The 20,404-nt window shown below is 53.1% G+C and overlaps 1 protein-coding gene across 12 annotated transcripts in view; it reads left to right on the forward strand.

The window, feature by feature from the left end:
• The window catches only part of ATXN2L (ataxin 2 like), a 1,584,242-nt gene that overhangs the window by 467,897 nt on the left and 1,095,941 nt on the right, over positions 1-20,404 (forward strand). The gene's annotated exons all lie outside the window — the stretch shown is intronic.

The raw sequence follows: 20,404 nt of genomic DNA on the forward strand, positions 1-20,404 counted from the left end.
AATGGCCACACCATGAGATTTTATTTTTTCTCCAGCATGGGGTCTGGCATGGATTCACATGCTCATGAATATTCCCCGTCGTCAGGCTGGGAATCCTCGGTAAAGAAAAAACCAGTATCAGTTTCGTTTCTGATCTGTCTTTCGTAGTAATAACCAATCACTGGTCTCTGCGTCATACTGACCACAGCCAATGACTGCCCTCTACCTAAGCACCGCCTCTGGCAGCCATCTTCAGATTTTTACCGCACGTTCATGTGTTGGGATCCTCGTGCTATTGCTCTCGAGCGTTAGTGCTATTTTTCGCGCTTTTTCACAAAAAACTTCGATTCTTTAGGTCAAAAGAGCCTCAAGCTCCACCGATCCTACATCCGATCAACGGGGACCCGTGTCGGATTCATCTGTGCCCCTCAAGGGTGAAGATTTCGTTGAGCTACACTTCGGAGGACTCCAGAAGCTTCTCAGGCCCGGTCTCGGAGATGGCCCAGGAGAAGGGAAGCTCGACGCCCGGAAAGCTGTTCAGGGTCTGCCCTGGATGCCAGCTGCAGAACGTCTTCAAGGAGGACGAACACTCTTTCTGCCTTTACTGCCTTCATGAGGACAAGACGCACGTGGAGAAGGACTGTGCGTTTTGCGGCAACATGTCGGAACGGACCATGAAGGACCGCCATCAACGTCTCGCCAACTGGCTGGAGGGTAAGAGCCCGTCTGGCGAGAAGAAGAAGAAATCCGAGCGGTCTTCTAAGACCTTTGAGGGCGCCCCGGCGACGGGGGCCCAACATAAGGCCAAGCACCGCGAGTCCGCTGGCACCGGGAGCGCCGAACGGTCGGGCTCTACGGGCGCCAGGCAGGGCGCACCCTCCCCGGCACCATCAACCACGAGCCAACGCTCTGGGTCGGGTAAGAGGAAGGCCGAGCACCCGGCGAAGCTCCTGGAGAGGCCCCGGTCGAGCTCTAAGGCAGAGGAGGAGCGTGGCAGTGCCCCCTCCCTCAAGGATAAGGCGGTGAGCGCACCTAAGGTGGTGAAGGCCTTGATCCATCCGACCAAGCCCTCTATCGAAACGGTCGCGGCGGCCCTGGCTCAGCCTGTGGTGGCTGCACCAGTGGTGGCGACCTCAGGACCCAGAATCTCCCTGCCTCCTCGGAGGGAGTCTTCCTTTGTGCCCATCGATAGGACCCCCGTGAAACCCTCCGTGGGGAAGAAGGGGGGGCAGGGCGTCGTCGTAGATTCGGCCTCAACCTCAGAAGAGGAGCTGATCGAGGTCTTAAGCCACGGCCTAGGCGTGGAAGAAGGCCAGCCCGTCGGAATGGACCCCGACGCAGGTGACGACGACGACATCGTCGAGGATACCGACGGGGCCCCTGCTCGCCCGTCGGATTCCCCTCTGCCAGCGCCGCAAGACAACTCGGCGGCCATTTTGTTGGCCATACAGTCCTTATGCTCCGAGATAAGGACGAGGCTACCGTTACCGACGGAGGAACCTCTCCCGTCGGGGGATCCAGAACCGGGACCTTCTGGTGTTCCCCCTACCAAGAAAAGAAGGATCCATCCACCACCTCCTTTTCAACCGTCGCGCCCCGTCCAGCCCTCCTCCCCGTCCACCCGAGGGGATGATACGGGGACTGACACGGCAGCGACGGGTACGGACGACGAGGCATACGACGAGGATTTTCCGTCGTCGCCTCCCACCAGGGCTTCTCCGCCCGACGAGATCGGATCTTTCCACTCCATGATCTCCAGGGCTTCCGAGCTTTTCCAACTCTGCCCTGAGGAGAAGAAAAAGGAAGGCTTCCTTTATCAGCGGCGCGAGGCCAAGAGGAAGACGGTCCTCGCAGTGCCTCTGTTGGACGACATTTGGGATGAGGGCCTTTCCCTCCTCAAGAACCCTTCCACGACGCCAGCTAGAAGAGACCGGTACGAGAAGAAGTACCGGGTCCTGGACACGGCCCCCCTATGCCTCCGGGCGCAGCCTACCCCGGACTCCGTCGTCTCCGCGGCAGCCAGGAAGAAAGCGGGGGGGGGGGGGGGGGTGCGGCCTCCACATCGACTTCCCCGCCGGACGGCGAGGGAAAGAAATTGGATGCTATGGGACGTAGAGTCATCTCGTCGGCAGCGACGACGATTAAAGCGGCCAACGCCTTGGCTATCGTGGCCCGCTACGACAGGGAGCTCTGGTACAAGATAGCTCCCCTGCTGGATTTTCTGCCGGACGACAAGAGGGCGGAGGCCCTTGAGATCCTGCAGGAAGGTGAGGTGGCTTCGGACCACGCCATCACCGTGGCGACGGACATCGCCGACACTGGGTTCCGCCAGCTGGGCAACGGCGTTTGCCTTCAACGTCGTGGATGGCTCAAAGCTACGGACTTTCGGCAGGACGTCCAGACCAGAGTCCTGGACATGCCCTTCGACGGGAACAACCTGTTTGGGAAGACAGTGGACGATTCCCTTCAGGCCATCAAGGCGGATACTGAGACGGCCTGGGCCCTTGGAGTCCTGCAGCAACGACGGACGCCCTTTCGGAGCGGCGGAGGCAAGGGCGCCTCCAAAGGTTCCGGCGGCGGTTTCGCTTCCTACCGTCAAGCGGCCCGCTGGTCGTCGCAAGAGGCCTACAGAGGACGAGGCAAGTCTAGCGGACCCCGCCGTCGTCGCCAAGGAGGTCAAGGCGGCAAGGCCGCGTCCAAGCAGGATTGAACCGGCCGTGGGGTCGGGCCCCCACCGAAGCACCCCGGTGGGAGGCCGGCTGGCGGGCTTCGTCAGCGTGTGGGAGTCCATCTCCACCGACCGTTGGGTGCTGGACGCCCTGGCCCGGGGCCACGCGCTCGAGTTGCAAAGAAGGTGCCCGCGCGTCCCCCCCGTGGCCAGGAAAGAACTTCACGTCCCTCAACTTCTCCTGGAGGTCAAGGCGATGCTCAGAAAGGGCGCCATCGAACTCGTCCCAAAGAGGCTTCGGGGCTCCGGAGTCTACTCGCGATACTTCCTCGTGAAGAAGAAGACTGGAGGATGGCGCCCCATCCTAGACCTGCGACGGCTGAACAAGTTCATCAAGGCGCAGAAGTTCCGGATGGTCACCCTCCAGCACGTCCTGGGTCAACTGGAGGAAGGAGACTTCCTATCGTCGTTGGATTTGGAGGATGCCTACTTCCACATTCCCATCCTAAAGGGGCACCGAAAATTCCTCAGGTTCGTGGTCCAAGGGCGTCATTACCAGTTCAAAGCCCTTCCCTTCGGACTACGGTCGGCACCCAGGGTATTCACCAAGTGCCTCGCACCGGTGGCGGCGCAGCTGCGCCGCGAGGGGATTCACGTCTACCCCTACCTGGACGACTGGCTCATCCGCGCCAAGACGAGGGAGCTCGCCGTGGTCCACACGGCAAGGACCGTCCAACTCCTCACGGACCTGGGATTCTCCGTGAACTACGCCAAATCCCACCTGGTGCCCGCGCAAGTCGCACTGTTTCTGGGAGGGAGGCTCGACAGTGTCCCTTCTGGCCTCCCCGTCGGAGGAGAGGACCAGGACCATCTTGGGCAAGGTGCAACGGATGTTGGTGGCCGACGCGGCCAAAGTGAGGTCCATCAAGTCCCTCCTCGGGATGATGTCTTCCTGCATCTACCTCATCCCCATGTGCAGGCTCCGGATGCGCCCGTTGCAAGAATTCCTGGATGCGCGCTGGATCCAGACGACGGGCAGCTTCGAGGAAAGGATCAAGCTCGACGAGAGTTTCCGACGAGCGATACGGTGGTGGGGCACCCGCGCGCATCTGACGGCGGGCATGGACTTCCAGACCCCAGCCCACCAGGAGACTTTGACCACGGATGCCTCCCTGGAAGGGTGGGGAGCGCACACCGAAAATCTGCACGCAAGGGGACTCTGGCTCCCGACGGAGAAGTCCCTGCATATCAACGTCCTGGAGCTCCGTGCAGTGTTTTGGGCCCTCAGGTCCTTCCTTCCGTCCCTCAAGGGCAAGGTGGTGAGGATCTTCACCGACAGCACCACCACCATGTTTTACATCAGGAAACAGGGCGGAACCAGGTCCCCAGCGCTGTCCAAGGAGGCGCAGGACCTGTGGCATTGGGCCGTCGCCCAAGGGATTTTTCTGGTGCCGTTTCATCTGGCAGGGATAAAAAACACCATCGCCGACTCACTCAGCAGGGAGCTGCGCTCGTGCCACGAGTGGGAACTACGGCAGGATCTGGTGGATCGCCTCTTCCGACGGTGGGGCACACCCCAGATCGACCTGTTCGCGACGGCGACGAACACCAAGTGCCGGAGGTTCGCCAGCAGGTTTCCCCAGACGAGGAGCATGGGCGATGCTTTCTCGTTCCCCTGGGAGGGCCTGTTCCTCTACGCGTTCCCTCCCTTGCCTCTGCTAATCCGGCTCGTCAACCAGCTCAAGAGGTCACGGTGCAGGATGATCCTCGTCGCACCTGCGTGGCCGAGGCAGATATGGTTCCCGGACCTTCTGGACTTGTCAGCGTCCCCGCCGATCAAGCTGCCGGCGGACGCGGATCTACTCTCCAGGGAAGGAGGCGCCATCCTCCACCACGACCCGAAGTCGCTGAACTTGCAGGCCTGGCTCCTGCAGCGCTAGAGTTTGGAGGATACGACATACCGGCCGATTGCAGAGAGGTTCTTGCAAAGGCCAGGGCGTCCTCGACTCTTAAATGCTACGGACACAAATGGAAGAGGTTCTCTGTCTGGTGCCACGCACAGAAGATTAACCCTCTACGGATTACGGCTCCCCAAGTACTGCCGTACCTGCTGACGCTGGCCAAAGCTGGTCTGGCACACGCGTCCATCAAGATTCATCTTGCTGCGATCTCCCGATACACCAGAACCACGGGGCGGACGTCCTTGTGGTCTCATCGTCTGGTGAAAGAGTTCATGAAGGGACTGTTCAGATCGTTCCCGCCGGTGAAGGCTCCGGCCCCGGCGTGGGAGCTCAACGTGGTGCTGACCAAGCTCATGGGACCTCCGTTCGAGCCTCTGCACTCGGCCCAGTTGAAGTTTCTATCGTGGAAAACAGCTTTTCTTGTGGCCATCACCTCCGCACGACGAGTGGGAGAGATCCAGGCCCTTTCCTGCAAGGCCCCGTACTTGACTTTCCACGACACGAGGGTAGTGCTCAGGACGCACCCCTCCTTCATGCCCAAGGTACCGTCGGACTTCCATCTCAACGAACCCTTGGTGTTACCTGTGTTCTTCCCGTCGCCTTCGTCGCCCGCTGAGAGGACTTTGCACTCGCTGGATGTAGCTAGAGCGCTGAAGTTCTACGTGGACCGCACGAAGGGTTTTCGGAAGACGTCACAACTCTGTGAACTTTGGACCTGTCAATCAGGGGAAGGCTCTCTCGAAGGCTTCCATCTCCAGATGGCTCTCCGGCTGTATCATGTACTGTCACCGGTTGGCAAACCGACCGCTGCCTGGCCGTCCGAGAGCCCATTCCACCAGAGCGATCGCAGCTACCACGGCGTTCCTATCTGGTGTGCCCCTGCTGGACATATGCAGGGCTGCTACGTGGAGGTCGACGCACACCTTCACGAAATTCTACTGCGTCGACCGGGATTCCAGGGAGGAGTCCAGGGTCGGCCAAGCAGTGCTGCGCAACCTGTTCGCCTGAGGTGAGCCTGGTGAGGAGGTAAGATGCTTAATGTTGAGTTTATGTGATGCTTAATGTTGAGCCTTTGCCACCTCCCGTGGTTGTGCATGTGTGTACTGCTATGTATTCTTTATTCATGAGCATGTGAATCCATGCCAGACCCCATGCTGGAGAAGGAACAAGTTACTTACCTGTAACTGTTGTTCTCCAGCATGGGTCTGGCATGGATTCACATGCGAACCCTCCCGCCTAACCCTCTGCGGCTCTTCACTTGGTCATACTGCCACTTCACGTGCTTCCAAATCTGAAGATGGCTGCCAGAGGCGGTGCTTAGGTAGAGGGCAGTCATTGGCTGTGGTCAGTATGACGCAGAGACCAGTGATTGGTTATTACTACGAAAGACAGATCAGAAACGAAACTGATACTGGTTTTTTCTTTACCGAGGATTCCCAGCCTGACGACGGGGAATATTCATGAGCATGTGAATCCATGCCAGACCCATGCTGGAGAACAACAGTTACAGGTAAGTAACTTGTTCCTTCTTTGGCAATATTGTTTGGCCTTCGTCCTGACTTGTCCGTTCAAGAAATCCCATATGATTGTTCGTGCCCGGGAAAGCTGCTGCTTTCACACGCTAGTGGTACCTTTTGTGTGCGCATGGCTAAGGAAGTGAGAGGAACGATCTGGTCACAATCCTGGAGCCAGAGATTCTGGTTGTTGGGCATAAGTGTTAGGTAAGATGTCTCTTGTAGCCAACTTTCGCTCCATATTCTATGGCCCCCCAAATGCTTTGCTTTTGTTTTTACACCTTGTCCTGACTTCGTACAGTGAAATGAGGCCTTCATCCATACCCCACTGGCCTTCTGCTCATTTATTATGGGGAATCTGACTAGTCCTTCTGACTGTCATAACTGAAAAAGTATGTTTACCTTTTGTATTTTGACATGTTATCTGTTAGGTTAACTTTCATATTGCACAAAGCTCCAGGGCAGTGCAATGGGGATACTTTTATATCGCATCACCTTAGACCTACTCTCAAGGGATTTTTAGTTACTCTTAAATGATATGATGAGGCATTTATAACATGCCTATACACAAGTGTTTCAAGGCGTGACGATGCAAGAGAGGGGGAACAGAGGAAAGACAGAGACAACAATCTTACTAGGCTAGGTGACATTGAGATCGCGCAAGTGCAGGGGAGTGGGAAAAGTGCGGGGGTAAGGGGATAGTGCAGTGGAGAACAGTAAAATAAATAAAGACAATAAGTATAAGTGTGGCCAGCTGTTGGCAAGTGCAAGACTAATTGCAGACATCGGGTGTCCAGTGCTTTTAGGGGGCTGTAGGAATACAGAACAGTGCCCGACTGCATGATTTGCCAGGTGGGCAGTGCGGGTGTGCAACTAGTGGGCAGGGGACCTGGGCCTGAGATCAGAGGGTAGCCAGGTAACCAGTGCAGTTTCAGTTTCAGCCAGGAGATCAGCAGGGGGAAGGAGGTGATAAAGCAGAAGCAAAGAGGAAGGTCTTGAGGTGCTTCCGGGAAACTGAGATGGTTATCTTCAAGTTTTAGAGAGGTAGGGAGGTTGTTCCAGAAGGAGGCCCCAGCAGAAGAAAGATCTACCACCAACTTGTTGCTTGGAGAAGCGACTGGCCCTGAGGGAGTTAAAGGTGGATGAACGAAGAGCTCGAGAAGGAAGATATGTGCCTAAAACAGGCTAGTGGAAGGAGTTGAGTTTTTACCATTTTGTTATATTTTTAGTTGGCTCTCACATTTACAGTGTTTGGCTATGAACTGTGGTTAGTGTCCTAACTTGGCCATGCCACAAGGTTTTTCGTTTGTACTTTGGTCTTCTTCCTGAATTCTCGGGTCAGTAATTTCCGAAAGCAGTGCTTTTTGCTGGCCAAAGCATGCCATGTTTGTTGGGTCCCAGGAAGTGGATTGGGATATGTCTGGTTCTCATCCACATAATAGTGGCAGTATGTCTGTGTGTGCATGCATGAGTCAGACCCACAGTGGTACCTGATTGGACCACTGTTGGTGTGCATGTGTGGGGGCAGATATTAGTACTGGAGGGTTGAGTTTGATCACTCGTCTGATTTCGGATAAGGAGTCCTGCAGCTATTCCAGCAGATCAGAAGAGGAGCCAAGTATCCTGTGTAGCTGTGCAGACATCAGAAGACCCGAGGACAAATTCTGAAGAGGCCTGGAAACCATTCTTGGTGCTGTCCCGGTGAAGCCCTGCCGTTATGCGTTTTTGTGCAGAATATCGGTGGTCTCCAGCTAGTCCTACAAGTTGCCTTCCTGCCAAGTTACAGCACCTGAGCATCGATGGGTCCTGTTCTGGGAAGCTACCTTTGTTCACGGCTACTGAGACGCCTGCTGTTGCCTGTGTGCGATAGCTGTTGCTGGAACCATCCATTCCCGTCTGGTAGATATCCTGAAGAGCCATGCCTGCTGCATTCCTCCACTGGGAATGGATTGCACTAACTCCTGGACCCGACCAGAAACTTGCTTGCACCAGGGCTGCTTCTACTGGATCCAACAGCAATAAAGCCTACCACCAGCGGCCCCCCTATTTTCCCCTTTGGGAAAATCTGAGTAAGGGCGGTGAGTAGTCTGAATACTTACCAGTGCCCCATCTCCTCCATTATAAAGTCTGTGAAGGACTTTGTTTTATGTTAAAGGTTTTTATAACGCACAGAGGTGCCAATTGCGTGGTGTTTCGGCACTTTGTTAGTTCTGTGAAAAAAATAATTAAGGGAGGGGAGAGGGTAAGGTTAGTGTGAGGAGCGGGAAAAGAGCAAGGGAACTGTGATGTTCTGTTGGCAGATTCAGTTCGGATGCATCGGTCACCGAGACTGGGTGCGAGATTTGGAGGCAGCCGTCATGTGGTTTTGTCCAAGGTTGTGTGTGCCATGTCTTGTGGTTGTGGTGTTGTGAAGTAGGTTTGCTGTGCAGAGGAGATCTGGTTGTCTTTAGTGCAGTATGTGAGAGCCGTATGAGGAGGGTTGGGTGTTCGTATTAGTTCACCCAGATATGAGAAATGGCTAAGCAATACAAATCGCCTAGATGTGACAAATGGCTAAGCAACAGTTGGCCTAGATGTGAAAGATGGCTAAGCAGTACAAACCGCCTACATGTGCGAAATGGCTAAGCAACCCGGTTCGCCTAAATGTGAGAAATGGCTATGCAGTATAATTTGCCTAGTTGTGGGAAGCTAACACTTTGGGTTTGTATGAGGAGTGTGGTTGTCGTGCGATTGTGGGTGTATGCATTGCATTGTAGGCTTATGGGTGGTGAGGTAGGAGAGATGAGTAATTTACAAATAATAAGAGAAGTGGGTCAGTTCAGTGGGGTGCAGTTATTGCTGCCCCCCTTGTCCGCACCACGCTTACTTTGTCTTTCGACACAGGTTGACGGCTGCAGGCTTCCTGCTTCCCTGGCTGCCACCGACAGATATGATCTGGAGCTGCTTCTGTAGGAGCTGCCCTTTGCCTTTTGCTCCCTCGTCGAGGGCTGCCTGGGGAGGCAGGCTGCCGAACATAGTCCTACTATAATTATAATGTATAATTGGTTATTTATAACGCGCTAAATATCCAGAGGTTTCTAAGCCCAGACCCAGAGATCGAACCTGTCGCTCCACGTCTTGCTTCCAAGACAAGCACTTTACCTCTGAGCCATCTTTCAGAGACTAAGGAGTATGCAGCCAATGGGGGAGAGGTGTGTGGTCTGTGGGTGGGAAAAGGGGCACAACGCAGAGGCTGGGGAATGAGCACAGGGGACAATAGGCAACACAAAACAAACATTTACGTGGCAAGGGGGGGCCCCCATTCAACTTAGGGTTGGACTCATAATGTGAAGACTTCTATTCCTGTGGACTGGTTATACAATTGCTTAACTACTTGACTTTCCTTTCAACAAACTGTATGTTTTATATTTAGGGTTGTGTGATAAATTACCTGCTTGATTCATTTCTTTAGTGTATTTTGGGCCTACCAATCAATAGTTTTTTTGTACTTACTGTCCACATGTAATCATTGTCTTTCACTGTGAAGACTCATTGTGGACCCCTGACACCACTCCCCTCCCCTTGCCCTCTCCTCCCTCCCCTTGCCCTCTCCTCCCTCCCCTTGCCCTCTCCTCCCTCCCCTTGCCCTCTCCTCCCCCTCCCCTTGCCCTCTCCTCCCCCTCCCCTTGCCCTCTCCTCCCCCTCCCCTTGCCCTCTCCTCCCCCTCCCCTTGCCCTCTCCTCCCCCTCCCCTTGCCCTCTCCTCCCCCTCCCCTTGCCCTCTCTTCCCCCTCCCCTTGCCCTCTCCTCCCCCTCCCCTTGCCCTCCCCTTCTCCTCCCCTTGCCCTCCCCTTCTCCTCCCTTTGCCCTCTCCTACCCCCCGCTTCCCCCAACACTTCATGACCATCATTCTGGATTTCAGGAACCCAGAGGCATGGAAACTGCTCTTCTAAATATCCGTGAAGACATGCTTGCAAATCTCGACTCCAACTCTACTGCTGTTCTGATTCTCCTCGATCTCTCCTCAGCTTTTGACAGTCAACCATTCTATCCTCCTGAAACGACTCTGTTCTACCCTCGGCAACACGAACTGGGCACTGGAATGGCTGACCTCTTTCCTCACCGCCCTTTCCAGTTGCAACTGGGTGTTAGGGAGAATTCTCAATCTATGGCTAATTTCCCTTTCCTAGTGAGTCCCCCAGCAGCTTTGCTGGATTTCTGCAGTTTATTTTGTCCACCTGGTAAGAGTGTGAGCTTTTTCCCCACTCTTACCTGTGTTTTGCCATGTGTATTTCAACTGTTTTTTTGTGATTGTGGACTCTGGAGTACACCACTTCAGTAGCCCCACTCTGTGTGTTACACAGCACCCTCAGTGCAGTGACACAGGGTCGTCTCTTAGACTTCCCGCTGACTACTGTCCCCCAGAAAAGGTTGAAGTTGCCATTAACTTTACATAGTCACTTTTACCACGGTCCAGTACACCCCATTTTTATGGAGCATTGGAGAGGGTTAATTCTTAGCCCTTTTTATCTGTGCCTCTTGGAGCATTGTTTTGCTCTCTTAACATTAAGACTTGGCTGGTGGCAGTGGTATCTACCCTACTTTTCCTACCGTGGTTATATTATGTAACGTGGTACCGTTTTAGGCCATTTTAGTAGCCTCGAACTTTAAACCCGCTTGCCCAAATACTTTTTATTTCGGCTCCGGTTTTGTTTAATCGCCATTTCTTTTTCTTAACATACTTCTTGGGTCTTTCTTTGCACAGCAAACCAGGTTTGCCTCCTTTGTTCGCCGACCTTTGGCGGGCTTCTGACCAGAAGCCCTCCTTTGCTGTCTCTGGGTGTCTAGGTGGGCTGAATGTGAGGGAGGGGTGTAGTCACCCCCCTGCACAGGGACTCCTTGGAGACCCAAGTTGCTCTTTGTGTTGATTGGCTGAGGTGGTTGTCCGGGCTGGACAACTCCCCTGCTGAGTGATTGACAGCCAGGCTGTGTGAATGGGGGATTTTGGCATAAAAGGCAGGACTCTTGGGCTAGAAGGCAGTCGCCACTCGAACAGAAGAGAAGCGGAGAAGAAGACGGCTGCTGCAACCCTGAGTCCCGGTGAAGCCCTGCTGCAGTCCTGAGCTATCTACCCTTCAACGACAAGAGAAGATCCAGTCCAGAGTCGTCTTCCCTTGAGCCTGGTGGGATCAACCAGCTCACCCTTTCTTCAGAGAATCCTCTCCTGGGTTGAAATCACTGCTGTGCTGTAGTGGTCCGGATAGCCATCAGAAGAGCCCTCTCCTGATTTAAAGGAGCTTACCTTTTATTCAGCGGTCTTTTTCGCTGCTGCTGGCCTCATCCCAGGGTAGTGCAGATCGCTCCAGGCGTCCTTCTTGTCCCCACGAGTCACAGGAACCGTGAGTCTGCAGGAACAACTGCCGTGGCACCAGCTCTCTCCAACGGAGCAAGGTACTGTGCACATTTGGTCGTTTCCTCCATCCGACCATCTGGAATCGGGGTGAACCCTTTTCCTCCACAAAGATTTGCTCTTTCTTCCTTCCCTCTTATAACTTTCTTCCATCTGACAATATCTAAGTACTCTTGGCATCTCGAATCGTGAACTGTTCAACGTGTGATCCTCGGCAACAGAGCATCTACTCCATTGACCCTGGCGCAGGCCTATTGACTTTAATCTGTATCTTTGAGCGAGTCCTCCGATTCCCTTGCCATGACAAAAGTATTGCTTGTGATTTTATCCCCTTTTCTCTTGTTTGAAATTCTAAAGTACAAAGTGTGTTTTAACTTCGTGAGCATTTCTATCCGCCGGTAGGCATTAGAATCGCAACACCGGTCTGTCAAATCGTACTTACCTTGAATTTGCTGGAACAAGTGGAATTGGTTGTGTGTAGTGTATTTTACGTGTGGTTTTTTAATTTATAGAAGTGAAGTGTTTTGTGAACAGATGGTTCAAAATAAATGTACTTATATTCTTTACCTGAAACCTTGAGTCAGTGTTTGCTTGAGTCACAGTAATTGTGGTACATTGTCTAATCTCTACTACTGCTCATTTACTCTTGAGATAAGTCTGGCTGGTCCGCTACTGCTACCACTTTAACAGTGTAGTACAGGCTTGTACCAAAGGTGAACTTGTATTGCCACTTGTAGTCTTAATTGTGTGTAGTGGTCCCTAAGGGCACTGCACAGGATTCTGCCTAACACTGGGCCCTTTTTAGTCCACCACGAAACTCTAGCTGCGGCGTCGCTTGGGGCTCTATCCTATCGCAGTGTCGATATGTATCTTGCCTCTCTTGCTGAACTGCTCTCCTCATTTCCAGTGTTATGGTGACAACACACAGCTTTTCTTCAAATTTCCCCTACTACCTCATCTTCCGTCTCCCTCATCCCTGATTGTCTGACCACTATCCAGGTATGGTTGTGCAGCTAACGATCTCTGTCTTAATGCCAATGAGATGGAGATACTTCTCATTGGGACACCTGCACCCTGCTTTCCGCCTACCCTCTGGCGGCCCTCCTTGGGCCTCCTACCCTCACCATCCTGTGAGGCCAAAAACCTTGGGGTCCTCTTCGACTCTGCACCCTCCTTCGCCCCTCACATCCTGGACTTTGCCAAGAAGGTGTTAGGTAGAAACCTGTGCAGTTCACTTTGGAAACACTGCAAAAGATTTAGGACTACAGGTGTTAGCAGTAAACCCACTTGGTAGCAGTCTGCACCACCCAGATTTACCTGGTAGCTGTGGCTGAGCAGTCAGACTTCCCTCAAGAAGAGTTAGGCAGTATGCAAAGTATACACAATAGGCACTCAGATACAACAATACAAGCAAACACTGACCAGAGCTTTGGTATCAAAGTATATATTTATTTAAAAACACTGTTTGAAACACTCCAGCACTCTTATCGTAAAACACTCTAAACACAGTCACTATTATAATATATACAACCCTTGTTCCTTATCAGATAAGTCTTGGTTAACACCACTTATTTTCATACAGAGGTGAGTGCTTAACTATATATGGCACTCCAACAAGTTCATGAAGAAGTGAGGGAAAAAGACAGAACATGGGAAGATACACCACTATTAGCAAGGCAGAAGAGCAAAAGTCACTTGTGAGCCAAAGTCCATAGGCTGGGCCCACTCTTAGAGAGAGTGGAGCACAATTGCCTCTAGGATCACACAGTTACCCTAGGCTTAGAAAGTCTTGCAGAGAGTTCGAAAAGAGTTTAGAGAGGCTCAGAAAAGTTTAGCCAGGGTGTCCCAGGCTAACCCAGGTTCGAAAGCCAGGGGCTTAATCTACCCCGTACAGTCAGTGGCAAGGGAAGCCGGGTGGGACACGGTACCTTAAGTGGGAAGGATCCTCCAGCGGGGGCAGTTGTTCCTGGCAGCGGGTGCAAGTTTCCTTGTCCTGGGGAAGAGAAGGTCTCGACTTGGAGGAAAGATGGTCGTTGCACTGCCAGGGAAGAAACCAGCCGCAGAGTTTTCCGGTTAAAGGTATTACCCTTTAATTTGCGGTCGTGGTAAAACGTGGTATCCCGGTTGCCGGAGTGCTTGGCACAGGCAAGGCGGCCACGAGATACGTCGGGAAGGCGAAAAGACGGTGAAACTGGTTATCCCCGCCAGTCAAAGGAAAGACTCTCCGGCGGGAGATCTCCTCTGTCATTGGGAAAAGTGGTGAGACGGTCCAGCAGGGCTCTACCGGTGGTGTCGTCGTGGCAGGTCGGCTCAGCTTCTCCCTCGTCGGATTCTTAGGTCCTGTAGCGACTTCTGAAGTTCCAGTCCCCAAAGCCCTGCGTTTTATGCAGAAAAACCCCATTCACTCAGCCTAGCTGTCACTCAAACATGCTAAGTGGTGAGCCGGCCGGCTCACCACTTGGGCCAATCAGAACGGAGTGCGACTTGAGTTGCCTAGGCAATTCAGTCCAGGGTGCCTAAATCCCCCTCCACCCCTCCTAAGTACCCCGGACAGAGTGGCACCACTTTGGAGGGCTTCTGTGGAGAAGCCCACCAAAAAGTGGAACAAAGGGCTCGACTTGGGTTGGAGTCACAGAAGAGAACACAAACGCCATTCTAGAACCGAGTTTTGCCAAAAAATACCAACCGGAGAATTAATATTAATTAAATAAGCCGGCGGTATGTTCGAGGCTATCGTAATTAAATAATAATAGTAGCCTCGAACAATGGGAAAATCCCATAGAGAAATATTTGCGGTTGAATATAAAAAGTAGTATGCACTGCCACCAGCCAAACCTCGATCAGGGGGGACGGAGACGTGCCCCCTCGACTAACAGACCACGGGGCAATCGAATTGCCCCAGGCAGTACGTCCACAATATGATGGTTTGTACTGGTTCTGTTCAGAATTTAAGACTAGTAAAGTCAATGTTGACTTTACAGACCCTGGGAGACAGTAGTCAGTCCCAGGGTATCACTATGGAGTCACTGACACCCCTGTGTTACTGCACTGAGGGTGCTGTGTAACACACATCACAAAAACACAAGAAGCCCTATGAAGTAAAAGACCCCATATCCCATTAAACACATCTAGAGTCAAAGAAACGCACTCAAATCATGTCCAAGAGTGAGGGTAAAAGTCTCACTCTTGGCAGCAGAAAAAAATAAACCCCAAAAATCCAGCAAAGCTGCTGGGGGACTCACTAGGTTAGGAAATTCAGCCTAAACAGAGAATTCTCCCTAACAGAAGGCCCACTTCCAACTCCTCCATTAGAGGCATTCTCCCTTTCCTCACCTTCCCCCAGAAGCTCAATGTCTCCAGAGATCTGGTCCTCTCTAGGCTGGACCTCTACAACGGCGGCCTCTAGCTTAATCTCCCCCTTTGCTTCCTATGCCCCCTTCAGATAATCCAGAATAGGGCTGCAAGACTTATCCTTGGCCTCAAGCCCAGGGACCGTAGCTCTCCAGCTCTAAAATCTCTCCACCGGCTCATGGTGGCCGCAAGGATCAAATTCAAGACCCTCTGCATCATCCACAAGGCTTTCTGGAGCCTGAGACCATGCTATCTCCAACTTTCCCTCCCTCAATACTCCCCTGCTAGAGCCCTCTGCTCGTCTAATTCCAACTCTCTGCATGTCACACTCTTCTCCAGACAGAGAGTGGGAGCAGATCTCTTCAGCTGGTGCCTCCCTTTGTAACAACCTCCCTGCCCCTCTCAGGCTTGAGCCGGACCTCCTTAAGTTCCAGAAATGTCTCAAAACTTTGCCTTGCTCTACCTCTTTCCCTTCCTTGCTAATGAGCCCCCCACTGCCTCTGAGACAGGTGGCCTGGTCCTCATGACTCTCGCAGGATACCATGCTCTCTACCCAGTCAAAACCAGCCCCCCATCACGCCCTCAGCTTTGTCTCTGCTGGGGCCCCCTGCCTGGCGGCTGTGCATCCCAACCTTGGGATTTGTCCGCCCTAGCACTTAGCCTAAGACCTCCTCCCTGGCTCCCATGGCACTTACCTCCCTAACCCTGACCACCACTTGTTCATTCCTTGATCCCCTTCCACCAACCCCCATCTCCTGCACTTCTCTTCACTCCATTTGCACATCTGAATATCACAAGACCTAGTACGACCACAATTATATATTTACTGTTTTTGCCAATGTTATTTACTCTCCTTGTTCCCGCCCCACTTTTCCTTGTGACGCCTGGAAACGCCATTCGAATGGATTGTGTCCAACGTATTACACATCTTTGACATGTAATGTCCACAGCTGTGTACTTCGGAAACTTTTTCGGCAGAGGGCGTCCTGCGTCAGGTCGATGTCCCTCGAAGGCCCCCGTCGAGGGCGATGTTATAAATAGGACGCACAACGCCTGTAGCCTCAGTTCAGTTTTTTCCACAAACACGTTTGCTTCGGAGACACAGCGCGCCTTGTGTATTCCTTGTGAATATGAGTCGAAAATGTTGATTACCGACCCGCATCGCATTTGTTTGTGGTGCTTGGGTGAGGGTCACGACACTGGCGACTGTTCCAAATGTCAGTCGCTGACTACTAAGGCCTTGCGGGAGCGTAAGGGAAAGCTTCAGGTAGGTAGGGGTTCGAAACCCAGTAAGTCCCATAAATCCAAGACAAAGGATGTCCACCAACAATTCGAGGGGTTGACTCTCTGCGTCGGGAGGAGTCCCGGGGGTCTTGGTCCCTGAGTAGTTCCCGCCATTCGTCGTCCTCGTCTCGGCATTCTAGGAAGCGCCGTCAATGCTCGCCTTCTCTGTCCTCGGAGGATGGAGCCGTGAGGAAAATGGCTTGCCCGGCGAAGTCCTCGACTCGGGAGGAATGAGCTGCTTTTAGGGAGCAGATGTTAGCGATTTTCCAATCGCAGTGCACAGTTCCGTCCGAGCCTTCAGATGAAGCAGGCAAGGACTGGTCTCGTACTGTGGCTCGCACACCTTCGGGCTCGGGTCCTCGGCGCGATGCTCATCAGTAACCTTTGAGGTCCCGTTGGGACAAGGCTCAGGGTGGTCGCAAGAGACGTGCTTTCAGGTCTCGGTCCCCGTCTCCAGTGAGGCCGCAGAAACCTGGTAATGACTCAAGGTCGGCGTCGGCACAGCTTCCGTCGGGTACCGACATTGAAGCTTTGCCTTCGTTCCAGCCCTCTGTGCTGTTGTCGACGCTGAAGCCGTCGGCGCTTTTGCGGCCGAAGCCTTCGGCGCCTTCAACACCTACAGGGCTTTTTGCCTGAAATTTACCATTGGAGATCCCTGATACTGTTGATCTCCTAGAAAGGCTACTTCTACGTCTGTGAGGCTGGTGGTGGACTCCAGACCCTCTTCTGTCCCGAGGCAGGGCTTTTACCTACCACTGGATGACCTATATGAGGAGGAGAAAAGGTCAGACTTTGATATTTACCCTTTTGAGCCTGATGTGGCGCCTGTGTTGTCTGGTGACAGTCAATTCGAAGAGTTTAGGCAAACTCTTCATGATGCCAGTGGGTGGGACACTTCTCCGGAAGTGGAATTTGGCAGGCCTGAGCCTGGGGCTCATGCAGAGTCGTCCTACATGCGGCTCATGGCTAGGGTCACGGAGTATCTGAGCTGGCCCAGTCCTCCTGAAGCTTTTGTGCAAGATGATGTAACAGACATTTTAGATCAAGGTCCGTCCTCTGACCCGGTGTTAACTTTTCATCTGACTTTACATAAAAGGGTGGCGGCTGCTTGGCAGTCACCGGAATTTCTTCCGGCTGTTAACAAATCGTTGACCAAAAAATACTGCCCTTCCGGTAGCGACCCCAGCTACCTTTCGTCTCACCCCACTCCCGAGAGTTTGGTGGTTCAGGCGGCTACAGACACATCAAGACAGGCGGCGTACCCTACCATCCCTCCTAATAGGGATGACAAACGCTTCAACGGTTGGGCATGCAAGGTGTTTTCTGCGGGGAGTATGGGGTTGAAGTCCGCCAACTCCACTTGTCCCCTGGCACGATTTTCACACACTCTGTGAAACCGTGTTTCTCTTGCAGCTGAGCATATTCACGAGGGGGGGAAGAAAGGGATGGGTTCCTTGCTCTCGTGCAAGATGGCAAGGGTGCCATGTGTGAATCCCTTCAGTTGGGTTTTGACACGTCAGTGTTAGCCGGTCCAGGGCTGTGAGCACCGTTTTACGCAGATTTGGGTGGTTGCCAAAGTCGGATTTTGCTCCGGATGTGCAAGCCCGTCTTTTGAACATGTTCTTTGATGGCGCGCATTTGTTAAGCAGTAAGGCTGACGAGAGCCTTGAGAGGTTGCAGACCTCAAAAGCTGTGTCAAAATCTTCAAGCCCAGCTGTGCGTCAACCTCTGCCTTTTTGTCCTAGGGTACAGTAGTGGAGCGGAGGTTCTTTTAGTTACTACACCTCCTTTGGTTGAAGGAGAGGGGCCTCCAGTCAAAGGGGGTCAGCGTAAAAGTACCTGTGGTGGTCGGGGAAATAGAGGTGCCAAAGCCGCTCAGGCAGCTGCCTCTTTGCTTTCGGGCTGCCGCAGCCTCTCCAAAGCAGTCATGAGGCCATGTCCCATGGTTCGCCGGTTGTGGACAGACTGTCTCAGCATCTCGAAGAATGGCGAGCCATTTCGATTGTTTGGGTTCTGGATACAATCACCCACGGCTACTGCCTTACCTTCCTAAAGCAGCCTCACAACAATCCACCATGGAATCTCTCTTTGATGATTACAGATCCGCTCCTTGTGCAGGAAATCTCCACCCTGTAAGTGTCCTTTCTGTGACCCTTTTTCTCCCACTTCCCCCTTTGCTTCCACATTCTTCTCACCTGAGCTGCTTGAGTCGAAGCCTTCGGTGTACAGGTTTCGCCTAGCGAGGTAGTCTTTCTCCTTTTTTGGTGGTAATTGCCTGTCACGGAGGGAAGCCACAGTGAACGCTGATGGAACAGCACACCTGTGGCTCTCTCCCCGGGAGCAAGCCGATATACAAGGGAAAAAGCCAAGCGGCAGAAAAAACCCTTGTCAGGCGCCGAACTGCACTCTGTCCGACTCCAAGTATGAACTTCCCAAGTGATGTTGCAGACAGAAATGAAGGATGTAGCAGGAAGAGATGCAGACTCAAAACGGCAGGGATCCGTAGCAAACGTGAAGCCAGAAGGCGTGGCTGGTATCCAATGTAGCCCGGCAGGACACAGGAAGTAAAGGACTCAGGTAAGAGAAGAGAAAGCTGAATAATAGGAAGTAGACTGGGAATCCAATTGGAGAGGAGCCCAGGGTAAACTGAGAGCAGAATGCAGAAAAGAGCAAAGGCACCGGGTCTCGAAGGAGGGAGACGCTACCCGGGCGAAGGAACCGGAATGAAACCGGTAAGAGGCATAGTAACGAAGAGAAGGAAAACTTTGTGCAGAGGACGAAGTTAGTAACAGAACAAAAGCACTGACGATCCGGACGGAGTGTCGGCAGCAAGCGTTAACCCGGAAGCTGGGAAAACTATCCAGAGGGGTTGTAACGCAGCGTCCACCGGGAGGAGGAGGAATAAATGCTCCCGGCGGGCTCCTCGCTGATGGAACTGGGACGGCTGCTAGAGCCATAAAATGGAGAAAGGACTACCAGTCTCTAAACCCATACTGCCAGCGATACCGCGGAAGTATCCACCAGTCTTGGCGGGGGCGGATGACAGTAAGAGGAAGGCGCTATAGAACTGGTTCCTGTAGCGGAGAGGAACAAGGGATGGTATTCCCATTATACTCCTACGTCCCGTCCCCTTTCCTCCATACTTATAGGACATCTCTCCATCCTGTGGGACGGGACCAGAACACTTTGTAAAAAGCATCCCATTTTTTTCAAAAATGTGTCCCTCTTTCCTGTAACCCCGCCCACCTTGGCTCCGCCCCACGCATCGCCCATCAGTTCTTTTCTCTGCACGATCAGGGCCGGGCGCACTTGCTTCCTCGGAAGACTTTCTTCCCTTTTTTCCCTCTCTGGCTCTCGCTAGCATTAGTTTACTAGTCTGTCTGTCTTTTTAAACTAGATTTTCCAGACTGTTCATCGTGTCACCGTCGCTTCACGATGGCGGATTCCCATCCTCTTTGTTTAGAGTGTTTGGGTACGGAACACCGTTGGGAATCCTGTTTTTACTGTGACTCCCTTTCGGTCCGGGCACTTCAACGTCGGTTGGAGCGGTGGGAGGTGGTGTTCGGACTCCCCCTTCGCATTTTCAGGTGTTCGACGAGAAGAAAAAACGCCCGGTAAGTTCTTTACTTTTCAGAGCACCCCGGCCGAAGGATACCTTTCCGGGTTCCTCTCGAGCCGGGAGGGGCGTTGATCGCTCTGTTACCGGGGTTCGCCCTGAGGTGCCTGTCGGGCCTAATAATTCTACCAGAGTTTTCTCCGAGGGTCTCCGTAAGGGGCCTGTGTCCACCAGAGTACGCTCCGAGGCCCCTCCTGTGGGGACTGTTTGTAGACCCAGTTCTACTGAGTAGCGGGGTACCAGGGCTTGCTCTGAGGCTGCTCTTTCGGCTTCCCTCAATAACAAAACCGGGGTGCGCCCCGAGGTCTTAGCTGGGCTTGAGGTTACCGAACGGGTGTTAGAGGCCCGTGCCGATAAGGCTTCTACCGGGCCTAGGTCCGAGGTCCCTCGTACAGAGGCTAAGGATACCAGCAGTTCTGAGGGGCGGAGCAAGGCCCTGTCGGTGACAGCGCACCGTTCCCGCTCTTGTGGTGACACCAGAGCTGTTGAGGGGGCAAAGAAGAAAGTTTCTTTTTACCGGCAGTGCCGAGGCCCTTACTTCGAAGGCTCAGTTGGCGGTTGGTATGTCGCAGAAACATTTCAGGCCTCATAGTACCGGCTCTGCCGAGGTTCCTTACGTTAAGGCTAAAATTAAGACCCCTGA

The sequence above is a fragment of the Ambystoma mexicanum genome, chromosome 3p, assembly GCF_040938575.1.
Source record: "Ambystoma mexicanum isolate Mex_15411 chromosome 3p, UKY_AmexF1_1, whole genome shotgun sequence".
Taxonomy (NCBI): Eukaryota; Metazoa; Chordata; class Amphibia; order Caudata; family Ambystomatidae; genus Ambystoma; species Ambystoma mexicanum.